At 47.9% G+C, this 24,455-nt stretch overlaps 1 protein-coding gene across 3 annotated transcripts in view; it reads left to right on the forward strand.

The window, feature by feature from the left end:
• Window positions 1-2,581: 2,581 nt before the first annotated feature.
• The window catches only part of LOC126513159 (Krueppel-like factor 17), a 60,314-nt gene continuing 38,440 nt past the window's right edge, over window positions 2,582-24,455 (forward strand). For 2 of the 3 annotated variants that reach the window (XR_007595251.1, XR_007595252.1), the window contains exon 1: window positions 2,582-2,747. The gene's annotated coding sequence lies outside the window, so the exon portion shown is untranslated. Of the gene's footprint in view, window positions 2,748-6,578; window positions 6,632-24,455 lie in introns of all 3 variants that reach the window. The other variant, XM_050161368.1, reaches the window with a different exon arrangement.

Below are 24,455 nucleotides of genomic sequence, written 5' to 3' on the forward strand. Positions count from 1 at the left end.
GGAAGGAAGGATGGGGTCACATCACAACAGCCTGCTACCTGAGGACAGGACAGCAAGTGGGCAGGCAGTGCTGGGCCATACCCGCTGTGGGTTTAGGTGTGTCTCAGGAACCTTAGTTATAGACAGAGTTATTTCCTGGGAGGGTTGGGCCCAGCGTCAGGTCCCCCAGTGCTGTCTGGGTGCCTGTTTGTTTTCACCAACAAGCTGGCAGAATTAAGTTCCGTTTCTCAGAGGACTTAGTCAGCATAGGTACAGGAAGAGGGTATCAGACTTGCTCCGCAATGGAGGGGTGCTGAGCGCCCAGCTGTGAAATTCAAGGTAGGCTTTACCTTAAATTTGAGTGTGGCTTGATCAGCGGTCTTTACCCCCTTAGAGTCGCAGCCTGGGAAGCTTTGTGAGGAGGACCTGGCCTTGGCTTTGCTCTCAGGTTCATCCTCTCTTGAACTTGAAACAACTGTCATTACGGGACTCCTCCCTGCCCTGACCCAATTCAGAACAGCTGCTTCTATCCAGGAGTTTCTCTGGGGCTCCCTCGGTCAGCTCATATCACTCCCCCATCCTTGCCATCTTAAGTCAATTCATAGTGGACCAGCCCTGAATGAAATTAGGTATAAAATCAGGAAGCGTGGATTTGGGCCCCATCCAGGTAGCCATCCAAATTTCTAGAGCAGTCGATTCTTAAATACGTTTAACAGGGCTTTACAGTGCCAAGGAAGCCAGCATTCAACACTGTAGAGGACTCGAAACCTGTGGTCACGATGATACAGAGCACCCAATGTTCTCAGCATCCTACCTGCACAGCATCAACATCGTAGTTCACTAAAGAAGAGAAGGGAAGGGTGGCCCTGTGGACTGGTGTGGGCTGAGGAGTAGCCACGACAGATGCCGTGACGCTTCTCTCATGCTCCCGCCTAGGTACTGGAGAGGGACTCCAGGAAGAACGGCTTTTCCTCAGACCCACCCAACCCTGGTCACAAGATCTGCAAAATGCAGGGACACTCAGCCAAATATTTTTGAGCATCCACTGTGTGCTGGGAATTCTGTCACCATCCAGGCATACGGCCCTGAGAAAGGAGGGGCTCCCACCTCCACACATGGGGTACTTGTGTATTTTTGTTGGTGTGTTGGTGTCCCTCTGGAGTCCACGTGTGCCTGAGGGCCTGTGGTGGTGCTGTTATGTTGGGGGAGCCCTATCCACAAGGTACTATGTGTGACCATCGGTCTGTGGTGCCGTGTCCATCTGACTGGCCATTCTGAGGATCCCTCCCTCCTCGGTGCTATTCCAAGAGACGTGATGGAAGGACAGGGCTGGCTCCAGACCTGAGGCTGATACCCAGTACATCCCTGTGGTGGGATAAAGCCCTCTCTCTGTCCCTGCTCCCACTGAATCCAGAGCCTCTTTGGATTGGGAGGACAGGAAGAGGAGTGGCCATATGCGAAGCAGCCAACACCAAAATAGCTCTCCACCCTGGGGGGAGGCTTCTGTGACACCACCCCCTGCTCCCAGTCCAGCTGCTGACCTGGTGTCTGGGGGAGGGCATCTTTCTGATCCCACTTTCCTGACTCCTCTCTGCGTAACTCTCCTGGACTTGACTGAAGGACACAGCTCCACTAGCGGTGATGACATCATAGGGAGTGATGGCACCGGGAAGAGCGCCCTTGGGAGCTGGAGACACTGTGGCCTGCGGCGTAGGTGGGTGGGGTTCCTTCTGCTGGCGGCTCCCTACAAGTTCAAACAGCTGGGAAGGCAGGGCCGGATAAGACCTGTGGGGCTCAGGGGGTGTCTTATCTGTTCCCCGCATATGTCTGATAACCCTCTCACCAGGGCCTGGCCCCAGGGAGCAGGTGTGGGGCAAGCTGGATGAGGGGAAGAGGCCAGCTGGGGCTGGCTGAGTACCAGGGAAGACAGCCGGGGTCAGGAAGTTCTGGCACCACCCAGGAAAAGGAAGTGAGGGAGTCTCCATGAGGCGTGTGGATTGGTGCTCAGAAGCCTGCTTCCCAGCATTGGCACCCCAGGTCCTCTGGCACTCCCAGAGAGACTTGGAGCCCCGTGTCCTCAGGCTTCCTCTGTGCTTGGAGCAGTGACTGAAGCCTGGTGATGACAGGATTTGTCCAGTGTGAGGGTGACCGACGGGAGCCTGGTAGATGGGCACGGTGCATGCTCCCTTCCACATCAGAATCTTTCCCCAGAGTCCGCCCTGCATTTCCAGAAACACACTGGGGCTCTAGCCGGACCTCCGCAGCCTCAATACACCATGACACCTCCTCTCTCCAGATCCCCAAACTCCAGGAATCCCAACTTTCCTGGGACATTTTCACAGACACCTTGGAACCCTGGTGCCCTCTGGTGACAAGAGCCACGCATGGCATTTACAGTGACTCCTCAGGTCACACTGGGTCAATCTACTGTCATTTATCAGGTTATTTTCTGTTTTCCTCAGATCAAATTTTATAAGGTAAGAGTAATCTCCATTTTCTAGAACTAAGGATATGCAGGTTAAATAATTATGCAATTAGTCAATGGTGGAGATTGAACTTGAGCCCAGGCTGGCATGTCTCCAAAGTCGATGCTTTCACCAGTAGGCACAACCGCTTAGGGCTGCAGTCCACGGCGATTCGAGGCAGTAGATGTTTAACATGTGGGCCACACTGGGTACCTGAGTGTCGTGAGTGAGCCTGGCCATGGAGGGTCTCTGGCTGTGACTACGAAACAGTAAGAATCGGATCGGGCACTGTGAGGTTAACTGGTGAGACCTTTCTGTGGCTTCTTTGTGACTGTGAGGCTGTAACATACACCCGGTTCAATTTGTTACTTACGTTGTGTGAGAGGAGCCATGGCTGTGTGTGTGTGTGTGTGTGTGTGTGTGTGTGTGAGAGAGAGAGAGAGAGAGAGAGAGAGAGAGAGAGACACATACAGACAGACAGCGCTTGACTGTGTGACTGTGCCGTAGACATTCTGTAGCTAGTGGGGATTATGGGAGGAGAGGACGTGACGGAGGGCCCAGAGTTCCCAGCACCACTTGGCTTTTCAGTCCCAGGACTGAGTCGGCTCACCATGACACGCAAGATGAATGGCTTCACATGCCTGATACATTCCCCTGGGGCTGAGTTCTCATTCTCTCCTCCCCCTACTTTTATTTTCTCTGAGGAAGTAAAGCAAATAGTACCACAGATGGAGTTGGTCTTCATTTTTTTTTCATGAGATATTTGTGAAAGCATTTTACATGCCTTGGGGTGATATCTTTTCAAAAAAAAAGTTTTTAATAAAAGAGTCATTTAAAAAGAAAAGAAGAACAGTAAATGGGTCGGAGAGCTGGCTTTGCAGGTGAAAGTGCCGGTTGCACTGGCCTGGCCACTAATTCAGAACCGATGGAAAAGCATGAAGTCGTGGTGGAGACTGTAGTCCCAGCACAGCTAAGGTGAACCAGAGACAGGCAAACACAGAAGCCTGCAGGCCCCCAACCTGCAGCACGAAGTGCCGTGGCAGACAGGAGATCCTGCCTCAACCAAGGTGGAAGGGGTGGGATCAATACCCAAGATTGTTCTCTGACCTGCACACACACACACACACACACACTCTCTCTCTCTCCCCTCTCTCTCTCTCTCTCTCTCTCTCTCTCTCTCTCTCTCACACACACACACACACACACACACACTGATGTAAACACACACTGATGTGCACATGCCCTCACAGACACATACCTACCATACACACATGTCTAAAAATAATTATTTTAAAATAAAATTAAAAGTAAATATGGCTATTGTGATTCTTTTATAATCCAGGCTGAGGCTGGAGCTGGCTATGTAGCCCAGGCTGGCCTCAAACTCACGTGGAATCTGTCTCAGTCTGGACTTCCTGTGCGGAGATAGAAGATCTCAGTGCTGGGATTCTAGGTCTGTGCCTCCATGTCTGGCCTAGCTATTGTAGTTCTTTAAGAGACGGTCACAGATCCCTGTAGGTGCAAAGATGTGCCTACAGAGTGTCCACAGGCAGGAGCGATTTGCTAACAAGAATAGTGTTACCTGTCGCTTTCACCTGCTGATATTTTCACTTGGGACCAGGAGTGACGGTGAGAGGGCTGGCCGGACGCAGGGATCCAGGCCCTTGGCAACTGGCCTAGGAGGCTTTGGATTTTCCTCTGCCACTAGGCATTGAATTGTTTTGTTTTGTTTTGTTTTTTTTTTTTCAAAAGAAGGAAAGGGAAGGCTAGTTTTGCTTAGGTGAAGTAGTAAAATGACTACCTTTTTTTTTTTTTAAATCTAAGTTTTTTTTTTTAACTTTTTTTTTATTTTAATGTGTGGAAGTGTTGCCTGGATGTGTGTGCATGCCCGATGACCGCATCATTGAAAGACGGCATCAGATCCCTGGACTTGGAGTTACAGGTGGTTGGGAGCCACCCTGAGGGTACCGGGGATCACGCCACGGTCCTCCATGAGAGAAACGTGTACTCTCAATCTTTGAGCCATCTCTCCGGCCCCCACTGACTTGCTTTATGAGCCAGGATCGTGGTCCTCTCTCAAGCTCCCAAGTGTTGGGATGATAGCTATTTGCGTCTACACCGGCTCAATGACTGGCGGCATTAACTCTTAGCCCTGAGTCAGTGCCTTTTTAATATTTGTGTATGATAAAATAGAAAGCTTGCTTTATTTACAGGAAGTCGTGGGCTGCTGGCCCACAGGGAAAGCAGAGTGCCCACCTACCAGAGTGGGGAATCTCAGCGAAGTGGGGGTAGACCCTGAGATGTGCTCAGGGCCTGAGGGCTGGGAACTCATGAGCTGGATTCTCCCTGCATGCTGAGCTCTGATTCTCGGACGGGATATTGGTCATGCCGTTTCTCTAAAATGAACGAGATGAGTATGTCGGCTCAAGAAATGAGGCATTAGTGTTGGTTGCCAAAGATGAAATTGGAGCTTCCAAGTAAAAACCGGAATTGGTAAAGGTTGAGACTGGGCAACCTTCATGACTGGGCATGTCTGCTGAGTTTTTGATATTGTTTGTATTTGTTTTGTTTTTGAGACAGGGTTTCTCTGTGTAATAGCCCTAGCTGTCCTGGAACTAGCTCTTGTAGACCAGGCTGGCCTTGAACTCACAAAGATCTGTCTGCTTCTGCCTCCCAAGTGCTGGGATTAAAGGTGTGCACCACTACCACCTGGCAAGTTTTTGATATTGTATAATGAGATGTGTCAATGTTTGGAAGCTCTGCAGGCCAGGCATGGTGACTCATGCCTGTAATTCTAACATTTGGAAGGCTGAGGCAGGAGGATTCCTATGAGTTCTATTCAAGCCTGTGCTAGGCCAGCCTGGACTATGCTGTGAGACCATGACTCAAAATGGGGGGGAGGAATGAACTTGATGGCGTATGGCTGTGATCCCAACACGTGGGAGGTGGACACAGGGAGATCTGCGTATCCTCAGCTTCACACGAGTGTCAGGCTGACCTGGGCTACATGGGAAATTTTGTGTAAACAAAGTGTGAAAGAGAGAGAGAGTGTGTGTGCTGTATAAATCAGTCAAAGAGTATTTATCAAATGATTTAATGCCTCTTACAAAATCAAGCTTATGTAAAAGCTGTTCAAAGTACAAGGCAGATCAATGGATACTTTTCTGGAGGCAGAGTCTTGCATGTTATCCACTCTAACTTTGAGCTCATGATTTCTTTCCCCTGCACAAGGATAGACTGACTAAAGTAAGAAGATATGAAAAGTCTTTATTGCCATCCATCTTTAGGAAGCAACCATCTCCAGCTCTCCTGGAACATGAAAGAATAGCCACAGTTAGCTGGTACTTGTCGTGTAGCCATTTCCTCTGAGATGAAGCAGAACATATTAAGACACAGGGTGGTCTAAAGCAGCGGTTCTCAACCTGTGGGTCACGGCCCCGTTAACAAACCTCTATCTGCATAAACATTTACATTCAGATTCATAACAGCAGCAAAATTACAATTACGAAATGATAACAAAAATAATTTTATGGCTGGGGCCACCACAGCATGAGGAGCTGTATTAAAGGGTTGCAGCGTTAGAAAGGTTGAGAACCACTGCTCTAGACGGTGTGTGTGTGTGTGTGTGTGTGTGTGTGTGTGTGTGTGTGTGTGTGAAATCCTCCATTCCTCTGGGAAACTCCTTAAATTCAGGATGTGACCAACTCAAAAGGTTCAGGAAGTCCCTGAAACTGACCTGACTGACTAGGTTCCTCCCTTCCCAAATTTGTATAAGCAGTAAGGACGTCTGAGAGATACTCTCAGACCAGCTGAGCTGCCAGGAAGAGACATCCTTCCATCAAAGAGACACTATTGAGTGGCTTAGACACTTTCCGCCCTATTGAGTGGCCTGCAGGCAGTGCAGTGAGCTCCAGGTTTGGAGTGTTCATGACCACATCACCGGTGCTGGGGTGGGCTTTGTGGTGTAGCGGTCATTCAGTCATTTCTGATCCTAGGAGGAACCCCTCACCCATACTCCTATAGGAATGCCGAGAAGTTCACTGGTTTCCCAGGTTGGATTTGGTGGTATCCTTATTTTGTTCTGTCATGGGTTCCCTATTGGGGATGAGCAGATGGTTCTTTACATTTCTCCAGGAACAGTGTGGCACAACGCAGTGGTACCCAAACAGGGGCTGACTGAACCAGAGGTAAGTTTGGGAGGAGTAATGGCATGGTCCAGGCTAGGGGTAGCAGGGCACGGAACTGAGGCTGAACAGTCTGGGGCATGCAGAGATAGGGGCAGAGCAGAGACGGGGGCACGCAGAGATGGGGGTGGGGATCCTGCTATGCCTGCCTTTCCCTATATGGTGAAGGATATTGCGCTGTGTCAGTAGTTCCAAAGGGGCAGTCTGGGAGGGAAATCCCCGTGAGGTTATCTTCCTCCATGTGGTATGGCATGGGATAGCATGCCTGCTTGGTGAAAGAGGTCAGTCCAGTGTGTGAGTATAGGGATATCCTAAAAAGGGTTAAATGATTAAAACAAAATGTTCAGGCCTTGACAGTAACACATAAGGGACAAGAGTGTCACCTGGTTGCCTGAGCTTGCATGGCCGCTGCTATGGGTAGTAGAATTTGTGGATTTGCTTATGTAAGAGCAGCTAGATAGAGATGCTGGCTTGCTGATCTTACAGCTGACAAGGTAGGCAGGAAAGACAGTACCAGTTAGATTTCTGCTAAAGAGCTCTTTGCGGGGATCCAAAACCTTAGAACCCAGGAGGATTCAGAGGTAGGAGAAAGAGTACAAGGTGGAAGAAATAAAAGATACTGTCCCAGTTAGTGCTTTGACAACGTGACACAAGCCAGGGTAGAGAAAATGCCCCCACTGGTTTGGCCTGGGGACAAACCTGTGATACATTTTCCTGATGATGGATGTGTGACGGCCCAGCTCACCGTGGGTTGTACCACCCCTGGCTGGTGGTTCTGGATACTATAAGAAAGCAGGCACCAGGCGGTGGTGGCGCACACCTTTAATTCCAGCACTCAGAAGGCAGAGGCAGGCAGAGCTCTGTGAGTTCGAGGCCAGCCTGGTCTACAGAGTGAGTTCCAGGGCAGGTTCCAAAGTAATACAGAGAAACCCTATCTCAAACAAACAAAAAACAAATCACAAAACAAAACAAAAAGAAAGAAAAAAAGCAGTCTAAGTCGAGCTTTGGTGGCGCACACCTTTAATCCCAGCACTGGGGAAGCAGAGGCAGACAGATCTATGTGAGTTTGAGGCCAGTCTGGTCTACAGAGCAAGTTTCAGGACACCAAGGTTACCCAGAGAATCCCTGTCTCGGGGCGGGGGGAAGTCTATTGCTAAAGTTGTCACATGCTTTGCATGCAAGACTTAAAAAAATAATGCTAGGCCTGAGCCAAAACCCCCTCTCTGTGGCCAGCTTTTGTAGTACCAGAAGGAAGTGTAAGGCTGCTGGGGAGAACTGTGGCCGAGTCCTAGTCAGCTGCGGCTTCAGATGGAGTGCTAGGCAACTTGTGCCAGTTAGTGCAATACGGCGTGAGTGCTTATACATAGAACTGACTTTTTAAATGAGTTATTCATTTTTATTTTGTGTGCCTTTATGTCTGTGTGAGGGCATCATATCACTTGGAGCTGGATCACAGACACTTGTGAGCTGCCACGTGGGTGCTGGGAATTGAACCTGGGTCCCCAGGAAGAACAGCCAGGGCTCTTAACTGCTGAGGCATCTCTCCAGCCCCAGAACCAACTTTCTGATTGGACTTCAGACCCAACCCACAGGGGGATATTCATATCTGGTGCTGGGAACTGGAGACACAAGCCTGTGCCCGGGAAACCACGGGTCTCGGTGTTTTGTAGATGATGATGCTCTCTCTACACACTGAAGTACTTACCAGCATCATGTCCATGGCCTTGATCGTGATTGTAGATAACCTTCCAAAGTCTCTACTCCCCTTCTACCATGTGGGCCCCAGGAAGGGAACTCAGGTCCTCTTGGGGGTGGCGGCAAGCATCATTACCTGCTGAGCCATCTCACAGGCCCTCAGATATTGTATACAACTTAGGACCACCTTCCGAGGGGTGGTATCACCCGCAGTGGGCTAGGCCCTCCCACGTCAATCATTAATTAAGAAGCTGCCTCGCAGACTTGTCTACCTGCCAATCTGATGGAGGCAATTCCTTAATGGGGCTCCGTCCTCTTCCCAGCAACTCAGTTTGTGCCAAGTTGACGATACTAACCAGCATACCCTGGTACATACATGCCCACACGAATGTGTGCCCCACATACAAATAAATAGATAGATGAACAATAAATGCAATAGAAGACTCACATACATAGCTGAGTTCAATCCCTACAACGGCGTAACATAGCAGATAGCTAGATAGACATTTTTGTTAACAGTTCATGATGCTGATGTTATTTTGAATGAATTTGAATTTTAACTTCCCATTTTAATTCTGAATAAATCAAGAAAGGATAGATAAAACCTACTTATATAAAATTCATTGGATTTTTAATTATTCTTAAAGTGCAGGTTGAGTTGGGCATGGTAGCCCATGCCTTTAAACTCAGCTCTTGGGAGGCAGAGGCAGGTGGATCTCTGTGAGTTCAAGGCCAGCTTGGTCTACAGAGCAGATTCCAGGAAAGCCAGAGCTACACGAAGAAACCCTGTCTTGGCAAACCAAAACCAAACAAAAATCCGTAGAGTGCAGGTTGGCTTCAACCTCATGGCAATCCTCCTCCCTCAGCCTTCCAAGTACTCGAATTTCAGGTGTGAACCACCATGAAGGGCTTAGGTAATTACTTTAAAAACAAAACAAGAGCCTGGCATTGTAGCAGGTGCCTGTAATCCTAGCCCTTGTGAGGCAGAGGTGGATCAGAAGTTCAAGGTCGTCCTTGGCTTCTAAGTGAACTCCAGGTCAGTCTGTGGTGCAAGAGACCCTGCCTCAAAATGGGGAGGAAAACAATGGAAAAGGCTGGAGAGATGGCTCAGTGGCAAGGTGCGCTTACTTCTCTCCTAGAAGGCCCAGTTTGGTTCAGCATCCATGTAAGGCCGCTCACAGGCACATGTGAGTCCAGGTTCAGGGGATCTGACGCCATCTTCTGGACTCCAAGGGCACCGTACTGACATGTGGACATTGCCCGGCCCAGGCAGGCATACATACATATAAATGTAATTAAAAAACAAAGCCAGGAGAGAGAGTGAGTTCCAGGACAGCCAGGGCTAGAGAGAGGGAGAGAGAGAGAGAGAGAGAGAGAGAGAGAGAGAGAGAGAGAGAGAGAGAGAGAGAAAACCCTGTCTCAAAAAACCAAACCAAACCAAACCAAAAACATCTTGGGCTCAGGAGATATCACTTGTCTGGGACAGGACACCCACCACCACAAATAACCCCTAACAACAAAAAACCCTTATTTTATTTATTTGGTTTTTGGCCCTAAAACTTTGTTATTATACGAGCAGTACTAAAGAATTATGGGGAGTGGGGCAGCACTGGAGAGATGGTTCAGCCTTTAAGAGCACTTGATGCTTTTCCAGAGAACCCAGGTTTGATTCCCAACACCCACATGGGGGCTCACAACTCTCTGTAAACTTTACTCCAAGGGGACCTGACAACCCTCTTCTGGCCTCTTCCTACACCAGGCAGGCACTCATATGGTGCACAAACATACACACAGGCAAAAACACCCATATACATAAAATAAATAAAATAAATGAATTTTTTTTGATTTATTTCTCTTTTAGTTTATTAAATCAATTAGTGTTTGAGAGAGAGTTTTGGTTCGTAGCCCAGGTTGGCCCGCTCCTTGGGCCTCGCTCTCCTGAATGCCAGAATTACTGCTTACATTACAAGGCAGATGAGTTCCGAATCTTTAGCTTGTTCCCAGCGTGCTTGGCAGAGTTCCCTCTCCCTTCCGGAACGTGTGTGTTGTCACCTTCTCCCCACATGGTCCAGTTCGCTGTTTTCCTCCTCGAGGAGGAAGAGAATTGTGCTCTGCATAGCTACCGTCTCCAGGACAGATATGGCTGCAGGCTGGCCTGCCAAGAGCAGCACAGCTCCTAGCGAGCTTGCTTAATTCTCTCTTCTGTTTCTAAGCCGCACCTTTTAAAGATGCATTATGTATGGAGACTCGCCCTGTTAAGAGCCTCACACTCGTTTCCTTGTTTCCTCCTGAGATGGACTCCGCGAGCTAGACGCTGTTACTCTCCATTTTACCGAGAGGAAAACCCCAACCTCAGGGAATGAGAGGAGGAAAACCCAACCTCAGGGAATGAGAGGACATCTGTGGATTAATGCAAACGTAAAATGTGAAGGATGGCCCTATATTCTATTAAATACACACACTGCAAAGTCGTTCATCTGTGTCTGGTAGCTCAGCAGTTAAGAGCATTTTTTTTTTTTTTTTTTTTTTTTTTTTTGGTTTTTCGAGACAGGGTTTCTCTGTGGTTTTTTTGGAGCCTGTCCTGGAACTAGCTCTTGTTGATCAGGCTGGTCTCGAACTCACAGAGATCCGCCTGCCTCTGCCTCCCAAGTGCTAGGATTAAAGGCATGCGCCACCACCGCTCAGCTCTCAAGAGCACCTTTTTACAGAGGACCCTGGTTCTGTTCCCAGCACGCCAAATGGTCACGAAGATGTGTCTGTAATTTCAGCTGCAGTGAATCTGGCGCCCGCTTCTGGCCTCATCAGGCATTTGACGCACATGGTACACAGACATATATGTAAATAAATACCCATACACATACACATAAAACAAAAATAAGTAACATTTTAGATCCTTACCTTCCCTGACTTTTACCGGGGCCTTTATAGCTGGGTCTCCATCTGAGCCCCTACCTTCTGGTCCTTACCCCCCAGCCCCAGTGAAGCTAAATGTCATGTTTACGGCCAATAAACTTGCACCTCTTAACAGTGATGTTTTGCCTGGCCTTTTATTCTTCTGGAACTTCGTTTGGAGCCTTCACACCATACTCTGCATCAGAACTTCCTGAGGTCATCTGTTTCCTTTACCTGCATCTGCCCATCTGGGCCACTGTTGCCCTCACAGGGGCTTGACTCTGCCGCTGCCCAGCTCAGGGGAGGCCCTGGGGAGTGGAGGTTAGAGGGAGAGGGAGGGGCAGTGACAGGGGCTTGAACCGGGGAACTGAAGGGAGGGAGAACTCAGCCCCAGCCATCTTCCCAGCAGGAATGTTCCCAGACACCACTGACCTCTCACCCCTACCCGCCTCAGTGTGAAGATCCACTACCTCAGACATCCCCACTTCAAGGGCCAGCAGCTGCCTCTGGAGTATCTGGGGCATCGTCATGGCAACCGTGCCAGGCAAGCTGGGGTGGGCGCTTCAAAGTCTTATATTGCCTCCCCCCAAACACAGCCTGATTCTCTTGCTCACTCTTAGGGCCTGAGCAAAGTGGAGTGCCCAGAAGAGGAGGGATCATTGTCCCTCACGACATCATCTCTCTGGTTAGGGAGGACTGTGTCTGGTGGTGGAGTGACCTTTATTCGAGTTCTCTGTCCCTGCACCCCCAGAGGCCCTGCCGACACTCTGTTGGTGGGCATCTCTTATCTCCTCCTCACATGGGGAAGGAGAAGGGATTTGGGGAGGGTCTGAACCCCGTCCTCTGCCCACCTGGGCTGTGGGTCTGGTGATGTCTGACTTTACTGAGGTGGTGGGGATGGGCAGGGCTTGGTGACCTAGGCAGAGGCCTCGTGTGGGTGATTAGCTGTCACGTTGAGTCTAAGCTCCTTACCCTCCTGATCTAGGTTCCCCATCCCCGGATGTAATCCACAGGTAGGGGGATGGGCCTTGGAGGCACTAGCACAGTTTAGCAGGCTTGGTGGGTCCGCAGTGACCCATTTAGCATCAACACCAGTAGTGGCCTTGGGAGTTTCCTGTCTCGCCTCTCCCTGCCTCTGAGTGTGCACAGCTGTGTTTCCTTCTTCCTATCTCTCCCCAGCAGGCCTGTGCCTCTGCCTGCAAAGCTGTTGGTGGCCATGGAAAGCATTGGGTAATGAGTCACGTGGGTCTCCATGACAGGACCGTGGTTGGGGATAGGACATGGGACACAGACTTGCAGGCAATGTGGGTATTAGGCAACACAGGGTTTAAATAGCAACGTGTGTGACTGACCCAGAGTTTGAGGAACACCTGCTCACTTGTATTTGACACAGATCGGGTGGCTCGGAATTGTAGCTAATACAAGATTATCCCAATGACGCAACGACAGCAATTCGAAAAGAATTTGGGGGGCAGTAGAAAGTTTTAACTGGGACAGTTTGAGCCCTCACCCCATGGATGTTTGCCTGTAACTGGACATGTTTTCAGTTGTAGAACCCTGGGGGTAGAGTGTGTGAACATCTGACAGGAAGTAACGTGGGTGCTGCCCACCATCCCGCAATGCTCAGGACAGGCCCCCACATTGAAGACTTGTCCATCCGGGATGAGAGAAGCCCTGGCTTCCTGCCCTGTGGCCACAGGCTAGTTTCTTCATCCCTGGCAGGGGTACCTGGGTCGTACCTTCCTAAGGTTATTGATTGATCCATGGAGCACCTGCCGTGTGGCACACACTGTTTGCTGGCTCATACCTGGAGCAAATGTGTGTGGACCTGGACGTAGGGGATGGCTTGTACTTTCTCTCCTCTCCTCCTTCCAGCTGCTTTGGTGCTTCAGACAGGCTTCCTCCGCTATGATGCTGGTGACATCAGAGGAAACGCAATGAGCCCTTTCCTGCTTCACTGCCCATAGTACCAGCCTGGATTGGTTAGGCTTGCATCGTGGGAAAGCCCATAGCGCTCAGGTGCCAAGGTTTCCATCAGAACCACCAGATTGGGGGAGGAGGCTGCTTGCATTAGAGACAGTTGATCTATCTGGCAATGTGTAGAGAACTTGGGTGACATAGCATCCGATTCATCAAGGTTATGGGATACCACCTTCCAAAACTAGGGTGATCTCAGAAACACCTAGTCCTGCTGACCACTCCCTCCCCTTTCTAGCATTCTTAACAAGGAGGTCTCTGAGGGCCCCCACTCCCTACAGACTTCTCGCACTCCTCTCCTGACTTCTGCTCCTCCTCCAAGCCTGGGAATGTTGATGTGTTCAAAACTCAGTCCCTAAACCAGCATGGTGGTGCACACCTTTAATTCCAGAACTTGAGAAGTACAGGTGTGTGGATCCCTGGTCTATATAGAGAGTTCCAGGACAGCCAGAACCATGCAGAGAAACCCTATCTCAGAATGAAAAAACAAAAAAAACAAAACAAAACAAAAAAAAAACACCACCACCACCAACAAAACCCCTTGGTTCCCTCCTCCCAGACCCTCTTTCCCAGACTTTCCTGTCTCACTGCGAATTCCTTTTAGCAGCTTGACATCTCAGTAGAAATATTGACATCACAAAATGTGGAAATGCTACAAATCAGACCCTCCCTCCCTCCCTTCCTTCTTCCCTCCGTCCCTCCGTCCCTCCCTCCGTCCCTCCCTCCCTCTGAGATAATGGTTAGGCAGTTACCAGCACACCACTGTCACAGAAAACCTGGTTTTCTCTCAATCTTGTCTTGCTCTGAACCTATCATTCAAAAGAGTTCTCAACACACTCTTACATATCAACCTGTTGTGATTCCAAATGATGGTCACTCCAGTTTGATTAGCCTGGACCCTTTTCATCCAGACTACAACTTCCACAGTCCCAGCACCCTCCAGACTGTCGTCCACAGCACAGCATCCATCCCTCAAGACTGTTGCTGATAACCCAAAGCCACAGCAGCTAGTGTGGCAGAGTTCACCATCCAGACGCCCCTTACACAAGCCATGTTATCTGGTGTTGGCATACGGATATAATTTCTTATTCTTTTTGTTTGCTTGTTTTCTTTTGTTTTTCCAATAAAAGGTTTCTCTTTAAGGTGTGTGCCACACCACCTGATTTTCTTGCCTTCAACCCGAGTGGTGGGTTTATAGTCTTGTGTGACCATCCTGTTTAGTGTTTTGTCAACACAAGCTAGGGTTTTCTGGGAAAATGAAACTCAGTTGAGAAAATGCCTCCGTCAGATCTGCCTGAAGGTGAGGCTGTGGAACATTTTCTTTATTAATGGCTGACGTGGGAGGGTCCAGCTCACTGTGGGTGGTGCCACCCTGGGCAGGAGGTCCTGCATTGTATAAAAACACAGACTGAACCGGTGGTGGTGGCACGTGCGTTTAATCCCAGCACTGGAGAGGCAGAGGGAGAGGCAGGAAGATCTCTGAGTTTGAGGTCAGCCTGGTCTACAGAGTGAGTTCCAGAACAACTAGGACACAGAGAAACCCTGTCTCAAAAAACCAAACCAAACCAAGCCAAACAAAAGCCAAAAATGCAGGCACTAAAAATATTACATAAAATTACACACCCCAATCTACGTATGTGGATTGTATATGAAACACAAAACAATTTTGAAAAACTTATTCCATTTCTGCACCATGGTGCCTGTGTGGAAGTCACAGGACACTTGGAGCAGGAAAACTTATACCTGCTAAGGTGTCTTGCCAGCACAAATGTAAATTAATTTTGAATTTAGACTTGAATCCTATGTGCCTTATATCTTATTTATATGTAAATATTTTCTAAAGTCCTGATTACATAAATATTTGGTGGAATCTTGTTTTCTAGCCCAAGCTGATCTCTAGCATGGGATCCTCCTGCCTCATAAAAACCAGGTGTGCAGCTCCATCCCTGGCCAGGTCTCAGGCTTTTGGAGTGAGGGATACTTAAACTGTGCTATTGTGTTCCCCACTCCTAAGAAAATGACCAAAGGGCTCTCCAGGTAGCCAGTGAGTGACCAAGCAAGGGCAGCGGTTCTGTTTAGCTGCTGGGCCATTGATGTTAACGTGCATAACAAGAGGAACTATTGTGTTTGCAAGCAAGGATCAGGTACAGAACTGTTTTCAATACAGTCACGGTTTTGTTTTCCTAAGATCAAGTTGTGCTAATATCATTAAGCTGTCCGTGCAACTCTCCTCACTGGACAAACAAGAGGCTTGTGTTGACTTTAGACAATAACCATGTGGGGCAAGGGTGGGGTGGGGGGAGTTGAGAGGTGTGTGTGTGTGTGTGTGTGTGTGTGTGTGTGTAAGCAGTCAGGTTGGTCCTGGGACAAAGGGTGGGAGGAGGAAGGGGAGGAGAGGTGGCAATGGCAGCCCCGAAACAACTCTGCTTAGATGGGCGCTGGGGTCACAAGATAAATGGATAATCACTCTTTGGATGATGACCCAAGGCCCAACTGAACGTTTTGACTTTTCCCAGATTGTTCACGAGCTATCGTGATGAAATCAGTGTCACTAACAGCACATTGGCCATGGGTCAATCGTTTTAAGGGGGAGCAGGCCTGCATCAGATTGTGGGAGTCCTGCTGTGGAGCCCAGGGTCATGGGGGTTGGGGGACAGCTGAATCCTACTTCCTTATCATGCCAATGAACTCTTCCTTGAGTGAGGCAGGGTGCTCTAGAATTGCGGTGGTAGCTAGATAAAAAGAGGACTCCGCAAAGTCATCCTGAGTCCAATTCCTGTTAGAAGTGGGACTGTAGTGCCCCCTCATGGAAGCGTCCAGAATTTAGGTGGTAGGTATCAGTTTGGGGATTAGCTGAGGTCACTGGAGGGAAGAGAATTCGCTGGGTGTGAGAGAAGATAACTCAAGGGTCTTCCTCAGTGGGAAATTACTTGTCTTAGAATGTACGTTTGGAAACTAAGCCTCTCTTTAATATGATTAGATTTATAACGGCTTGATTAATACTGTGTATTTTGGCATCTCCTGGACGGCGTCTCCTAAGTGCGGAAATGAATCGCTTTTCCCACGCACCTAAATTTCTGTGGGAAAAATTGTGTACTTGGCCGAGGTGTAATGTGTTTAATTTATGAATCCCACTCAGATTTGTCTACAGATTAGACGTGTTGAAAAGTGGAGTCTGATAATGATGGGGTTTTTGGTTTTTTTTGCTTTTGTGTGCAAATAGTACATGAACATATTAGTTTAATGAACTTTATTGAAGTAAATAATTCATGCAGAAGAGTGTATTACTCATAAGTTACACATAATTCCCACTTGAACACATCTGTGTAAACCTGGGCGTGGTCTGCTGGGGAAGCTGTAACACAGTACAGCAGCAAGAGACACTTTTCTCAGTGTGAGGCAGCGACATCCAGGACCAAGGTGTGGGAGGGCTGGCTTGCAGTGAGGGCTTTCTTCTGGCTTCTCACTGGCCTTCAGATCACAACCTAGATGGCTCTAGCCCCTAAGGCTATGGAAATGGGGGCCTCTGCAGGCTTCCGGAGGGTGCAACATTCTGTTGCTAGCGGTGACCAACTAGAAAATGGTCTCTTGTGCACCCCTGATCACACCTTCCGGTCCTCTCCAGGTAACCGCGAGCTAGGAGAGTTTAACTTGACTTTTGACTTCATATAGTGTGGTTAGACAGCGCATGCTCTTGTTTTCGTGAGCCTAATCCTGTTATGTGTAGCGGCTTGTCCTTTTTCACCGAGGTATAGTACTCTATTGCATGAGTATGTTTGCCATGTGTGCATTCTAGTTTTTCAGGGTTTTTTTTTGGTATTGTTTTGCTTTAGGATTTTTGTTTGTTTTGTTTTCAGAACAGGGTTTCTCTGTGTAGCCCTGGCTGTCCTGCACCTTGCTCTGTAGACCAGGCTGACCTCAAACTCAGGGATGTTTCTGCCTCCCGAGTGCTGGGATTAAAGGCCTGCACCACCACAGCCAGGCTAAGATGTTCAGGTTTTAACTATTGTCAATAATGTGTGTCTTTTGGCACACATATCCAGGAGTAGAATTTGCTTCCCATCCTTCCATATCTGTTTCCCGCATAGTCAGCTCCAAATGGTTTTACAAAGTGGCTGTACTGATTCCAGTCCCGTCAGCAGCTGAATCGCAGGAGAAATATTTACACCATTGCAATTGGCAGCTTCCACAGAGACCAGGGTGTCTTTCCTGAGAGGGCCCCTTGTTAGTTATTCGCCAACACTCCTTCACACAGAACTCCCCAAGTTTCCTATCATTTCGTGGAGTTGTTCTTTTATTCCCTGAAGATAAATAATTTGAGTTTAGTTAATGTATGTGTGTGTGTGTGGGGGGAACCAAGGGTTTCATATGTGCTAGCGTGTGCTTAATCACCGAATTACGTACCTGCCTCCTATCCAAGGCCTTGCTACACAGCTACAGAGCTCTGGTTGGCCCGAAACCTGCTGTTAGACCAGGCTAGCTTCAAGCTTGCAACCTTCCTCCTGAGCGCTGGCACCACAGGCACATACCACCGCACCTGATTCAAACTTTAAAAACAAAGTATTTATTTGTTTTTATAAGTATGTTTTGCCTGCATGCGTATTTGTGCACCACACACATGCCAGGAGTCTGCAGGTCAGAAGAGGGTTTAGATCCCCTGGAACTGGAGATACTGGGGTTACAGATAGTGAGCCACCATCTGGGTGCTAGGAACCAAACACAGGTCCTCTGCAAAAGAAGCAAATGCTTTTAACCATGGAGTCCAGCACCTCAAAATTTTTATTCAGTATTTTTAGAACTCTAATGTAAAACAGAAGTTGGAGAAAATATTTTAATTTTTTGCCAAGCTTAACTATTCAAGTCAGACGTCTCTTATTTTATAGACTGCGTCTATCTATATATACACAAACCTCCAAATTTAAAAATGAGAACGTTCTGTCTTCAGACCCTTACAAATCTGCACTCTCTTCCTCCCCCCCCCCCGCCCCCCTGGTACTTGACTCTGTCCCTTACCATGACTCCCTGCAGAAACCCAGGATCAGCCGGGGCAGGCAGCCAAGGCCTGCAATGCCAGCGTCTGGGAGGTCGAGGCAAGGGGATCAGGCGGTCAGTCATCCTGAACTATGTCGTGAGTTTGAGGCCAGCCTGGGGTATATGAGACTCTATAGTTTGAGGCCAGCCTGGGGTATATAAGACTCTATTGCTGAAAGAAAAAAAAATGTAATAAGAGGAAAAAACCTTTGGATCAAGCAATTCTGGGACAAGACACAAAATCATTCCCTGAAGGGTTAATAAGAAAACTTACAAAATCAGGTGCGAACCCAGAGGGCACACTGGACCAGAACCAAGCTGGAGCTGCAAGAAATTGCACGTGAGATTGCAAAAATATTTATGCAAGGCCTTTGCCACCTTGTCACTCCAAGCCAAAAATGTCACTGTTAGGGGAAATAGAACACTTTCCCAAATGCTGCCTTCTATCAGAAGACAGGAGGTCAGAGTCACCTTCCTCAGGACAGGGCACTCTGGAACAACTCAAATGTCCATCAAATGTTCAACAGCAATTTTAAGACCATTCTATTTATTTATTTCCTTGGTGTGTACTTGTTGGAGGACGGCCTGCAGGAGCCAGCTCTCTTTCCACCCCGGGAGCAAGCTCAAGTCGTCATGAGCCTGGGGCAGGCGCCTTCACTGGATGAGCGGTCTCAACCATTATTTATTTATTTCACATTGATTTTATGTGCATTGGTATTTTGCCTGCATATACGTCTGTACACCACTTTCATACGTGGTGATGTGGTGTCCTCAAGAGGCCAAAGGGAGCTTCAGATCCCCGAAACTGGTGTTACAGACGGCTGTGAGCCGCCGTGTAGGTGCTGAGAATAAAACCTGGATCCTCTGGGAGAGCAGCAAGCACTTGTAGCTGCTGAGCCATCTCTCTAGGCTTCTTTCAAATTTTTAATTAAATTATTTTTATGGTACTAGGTGAGCAGTCTAGGACAGGTCAGATATATTCTGATGCATTATTATGTGACTTTAGAAAAAAAGGCGGGGCTGGGTGTGGCTCTGTTGAAAGAACATTTATCTAGTGTTTTAGCTTGGCTTTCTGTTGCTGTGAGAAACATCAGGACTGAAAACAATTGGGGGAAGAAAGGTTTCAAAATAGGAACCCGGAGACCAGAGGCTGAATAAAATCGTGAAGGACACTGTGTTCTGGCTTTCTTCCTCTTGCTGGCTTACTCACACACACACACTCACACACACTCACACACACACCTACACACACACACACACACACACACACACACCTCCCCTTGGGGGCAGTTGTGAGGGTTGAGACTAGGTAACAGTAATGTAGCCCTGGCTGGCCTGGAACTTGATATGTAACCCAGGCTGGCCTCAAGCCCACAGAGATCCACCTGCCTCTACTTCCCAAGTGCTGGGATTAAACATGTAGGCCACCACACCCACTGCAGCTGCCATTCTCACACAGACCAGACCATAGTGGGCTGGGCCCTCTCACATAATTAGCATCAAGAAAATGCCCCACATGGGGCTGGAGAGATGGCTCAGTGGTTAAGAGCATTGCCTGCTCTTCCAAAGGTCCTGAGTTCAATTCCCAGCAACCACATGGTGGCTCACAACCATCTGTAATGAGGTCTGGTGCCCTCTTCTGGCCTGCAGGCATACACACAGACAGAATATTGTATAATAAATAAATATATAGTTTAAAAAAAAGAAAAGAAAATGCCCCACAGATGTGCCCACACGACAATCTGAGAGAAGCGATCCTCAAATGATGATCCCGCTTCCCACGTGTGTCAAATTCACAAACAAGATGTCACACTCAGCTGTGCATGAAACCAGCCATGGTGGGAAATACCTGGGATCTCAGCTTCCAGGAGTGCCAGCAGAAGGGTCACAAATTCAAGGTTAACCTCAGTTATGACTGAAGCCAATGACTGAAGCCAAGGCCGAAGCCAGCCTGGGTCACAGAAACTCTATCTCACAACAATGAACAATGACAACTACAAATGAAAAGATGGGGCGGGAGAAGAACAAAATGTTAACAGTAAAACATGAGCAAACCTCACATATAAGGAACCTTCCTGACTTCTGTAAGGGTAAAAGTAAAATGTTGCAGTTGCCCGAGGGGCACAGTGGCAGAAATGCTGCAGTTCCCCTAGTGGCGGCAGTGGGTACTGAGCCCACAGCCAGGCCACGAAGACAGCCAGTCCCAGGCAGGGAGCCACATGGCAGGTGAGAGACCAAGATGGATAAGCATGCCATACAGAGTGAGGTTGGATATTTATTTAGTAGGTTATGGAAGGGAAAGGGGGAAGGAGGAAGACCAGAGAGAGAAAGAGAAAGAGAGAGAAAGAGAGAGAGAACCAGAAAGAGAGAGAGGAAGAGGAGGGAGAGGAAAGAAGCCACGGCAGCAGCTACCTCTTTGGGAGAGAGACAGCAAAGGAAAGGAGCTCAGACTGTCTCGGCAGTTGGGGAGGGTAGTGTGCAGGGTTTGTCTCATAAAGAGACAGGACAGACCATTACAACTTCATTTTGAAGGCAGGAGCCATTATGTTGTATCATTGGGTCTGTTCCAAGGAGTCCACATGTTCCAGAAGAAGGGAGTGTGGATTGAGGAAAGAAATAGACAAGAGACAGAAGATAGAGTCTGGAGGGCTTCCAGTGTAGCAAAAAGCAAAAAAGCCAACCCCCCTCCAAGTTTTCTACTCTCAGCTCTTCTATCCCCAATCCAAAAGGGAGGGCACAAGAACAAGCAAGCTTAATTACCTCCTTACATCTCAAAGCCTGGTAACCATGCCCTCTGTCAAAACATCCTATTGACTGGGCATTGAAGAGTAAGGCATGCAGTAACCACACCTTTGGTCAATCATCTTGTTATTCGTCCTTGAGGAGCAAGAATGGGTTTGAACTCTCTTTTAGTCAAGATGGAATGGATTCAAAACTGTGGGTCCTTGCATTGGATTGTTAAAAATACGTTTCTATTTACTGTAAGATTTTAGTTGCTCTTTATTTCCTGGAACTTGATCTTCCCCAACCCATGACCTTGATTTGTTTTTGAGAATACCCTGACCCTCCTTAAATCTCTGCCCTCCCTGATCCTCCTCAACCCTCCGTGAACCCTCCTTAATCACATGGTGACCACACAATTTTCTAAAAGATTATTATTATTATTATTGTTATTATTATTATTATTATTTTCTTATTGCCCTGTTGTTTCTCTTCTGTAAAACTACTTGTGACTTTAAAAGGCGACCCAGAGATGGATTTGGGAATGCTCTCTTTAACCCAACTTAGGAGAAGTTGCTGGCCAGCTCTTGGGTGCACACCAATAAAAAAAATCAAGCCTGCTTCAAATGATAAACCCAGACATTTGCTCTGGCTCATGGGGGGGGGTCTGGGGGGCGCTCTCACTTTTCGTCCTGGATGGGAGAATATGGGACCCTGTCAGACCCCTCCACATCCCAGACAGGGATCCCACAAAACAGAACCAGATTATACCTCAGCAGGAGCTCTATAGATGCTTGCTGCTTTTCTCAACACGAAAGTTCACCCCAATAGTTCTCAAACTAAAGGCAGCCTCAAGGAGGCTCAAGGTACATGAGGGAAGTGACAAGAGGGTAGAATCCGTATATCCAACTATTTCAGATTCCTCTATTTACCCAGCTGTTCCTGTATTTACATAGTTTATTACCACCAGAGCGCAAAGTTTGCACTGTATTGCACTTAAAAGATGTGTTCTTCTCCACCCATCTCTGAAAATTCAGTCAGCTCATCTTTGCACTTGCATGGGCTGACCCTGAACTGTGGATATCAGGGTAGCTAACCTGGACCAGACTCCCTCAAGGGTTTAAAAATTCTCCTACCATCTTCGATGCATCACGCAATCTCTTCCAGAGAGAGTACCCTGAGACAACCTTATGTCAATATGCAGATGATTTATTATTGGCTGCTGAAGATGAGGACTGTTTGAGAGCCACCAGACAACTGTTGGAAACTCTAGTCCAGTTGGGCTATAGGGTTTCTAAGAAGAAAGCTCAAATTTGCTCACCCCAGGTTACTTACTTGAGATGTGAGCTGAGAGAAATGTCCCAGGGCTGCATAGTAGCCGTACTGAAAATTCCCACTCCAGCCACCAAGAAACAAGTTAGAGAATGTCTGGGAGCTGGTAGATGTTGCCATCTTTGGATACCTGGGTTTGCTGGAATTGCCAAACCAATCCCTTGTACTCTGCTACAGTTGGGGATAACACCCCTTGGGAATGGACTGGTGGATGTGAGCAGGCCTTTAAGAACATAAAGGAGGCCCTGGTATAGCCCCACTAACTCTCCCTGATAACTCCAAGCCATTTCATCTTTATGTCCATGAAGGAAAGGACATTGCCAAGGGAGACCTCACTCAGACCCTGGGTCCCTGGCAAAGGCTGGTAACTTACATCTCAAAGAGACTAGATACTGTAGCCTCTGGGTAGCCCCTTTGTTTAAAAGCCATTGCAACAGCCGGGTGGTGGTGGTGCATGCCTTTAAATCCCATCACTCAAGAGGCAGAGGTAGGTGGATTTCTGTGAGTTTGAGGCCAGCCAGCTGATATGCTTTGACCATGCCTCCTGTTCATAGGCAGATACATAAAGAGCAGGGCTTACTCACCTCAGTGGGAAAGATCATTAATAATAATATGAGGGCTGGAGAGATGGCTCAGTGGTTAAGAGCATTGCCTGCTCTTCCAGAGGTCCTGAGCTCAATTCCCAACAACCACATGGTGGCTCACAACCATTTGTAATGTGATCTGATGCCCTCCTCTGGCCTGCTGGGATACATGCAGGCAGAACACTGTATATATAATAAATAAATCAATCTTTAAGATAAATAACTATGATCTCTGTGAGTTCGAGACCAGCCTGGTCTACAAGAGCTAGTTCCAGGACAGGCTCCAAAACCACAGAGAAACCCTGTCCCAAAAAAACAAAAAACAAACAAACAAACAAAAAAAAGATAAATAACTATGAAATTGTCCAGTTGCTAGAGGCATCTGGCTACCTACTGAACTGGCCATTATTCACTGACCAAGACACCAAAAAGACAAAAGCCTTCAAACTCAAGATAACAACTGCAGATCAAGTTGCCAAACTCCAGACTGTCCTGGAACTATCTGCTGTCCCTACTGTCTCTACTCTGCCTGGATGAAAATGTTCCTGAGCATGATCCAGAAGAGATCAAGTCAGTTTTGACTTGGGGATTTGGGGGAGCTCCAGCAGATGGTGGATCTTGCCTGAAGATACTGGTCCAAACTGGTTCACTGTCTTGCATCACGCCATGCTGTCCTCTATGATCATAGAACTGATCTGCCATTCCCCATGTCTGGCTACTTGGACATCCAGAAAAACCTCAGAGCATTTCAGACTGCTGCCTGACCTGTGCCCAGGTAAATGCAAAGGAGGACATGCAAGCCCCAGGCCAACGGAGTCAAGGCGCTATACCCTGTGGATTTGGGGAAATGGATTACATGGCTACAGATATCTGCTGGCCTTTGTCACAGGCTGGGCAGAGCCTTCCCATCCTGAATGGAAATGGCCCAAGTGGCTAAGAAATTAATAATAATGGCCAAGAAATTAACAATGAAAATTATTTCCAGATTTTGTCTGCCTGTATTTCTGGGGTCCAGCCTTCATGGTCAAGTTATCTTGATTGCTCTCTAAGGCTCTTGGCATAAGTTGGAAACTTCCTTGTACATATCATTCTCAGAGCTCAGGAAAGGTAGAGGGAATGAAGGTAACTTTAAAGGAGATTTTAACTAAATATACTCTTGAAACTGGGTTGACTTCTTGCCTTATGACCTTCTTAGAGGCCGATGTACCCCCTACCTAGGAAAATTCACCCCATATGAAATAGTCTATGGGCAGTCACCTCCCATGAGCCCTTGGGTACTTGCAGACTGTGTGGGCTGTTATCAGATTTTCCCACTCCAATCTCTGAGTCTTTAAAAGGATTGGGATTGATTTGGGTACGATTCTCCCACAGGTCTAGGCTGCTAAACCTGTTGGGTACCATCCACCTGATCAAGGTTCCAGCCACTTCAAAATTGGTCGTCTTGAACCTAGATGGAAAGGACCTTACATAGTGATTCTCAGAACTCCTACAGCTGTTAAAGTTGTTGGTATTTCTGCCTGTATTCATCACTCACACCTCAAGAAGGCACCTGAGGAACTCACGGAAGAGGAACTCATCCCCCAGAGGTGGAAAGT

Source organism: Alexandromys fortis, unplaced genomic scaffold (genome assembly GCF_014885135.2).
Source record: "Alexandromys fortis isolate MF-2015 unplaced genomic scaffold, M_Fortis_MF-2015_v1.1 scaffold_122, whole genome shotgun sequence".
NCBI classification, from domain to species: Eukaryota; Metazoa; Chordata; class Mammalia; order Rodentia; family Cricetidae; genus Alexandromys; species Alexandromys fortis.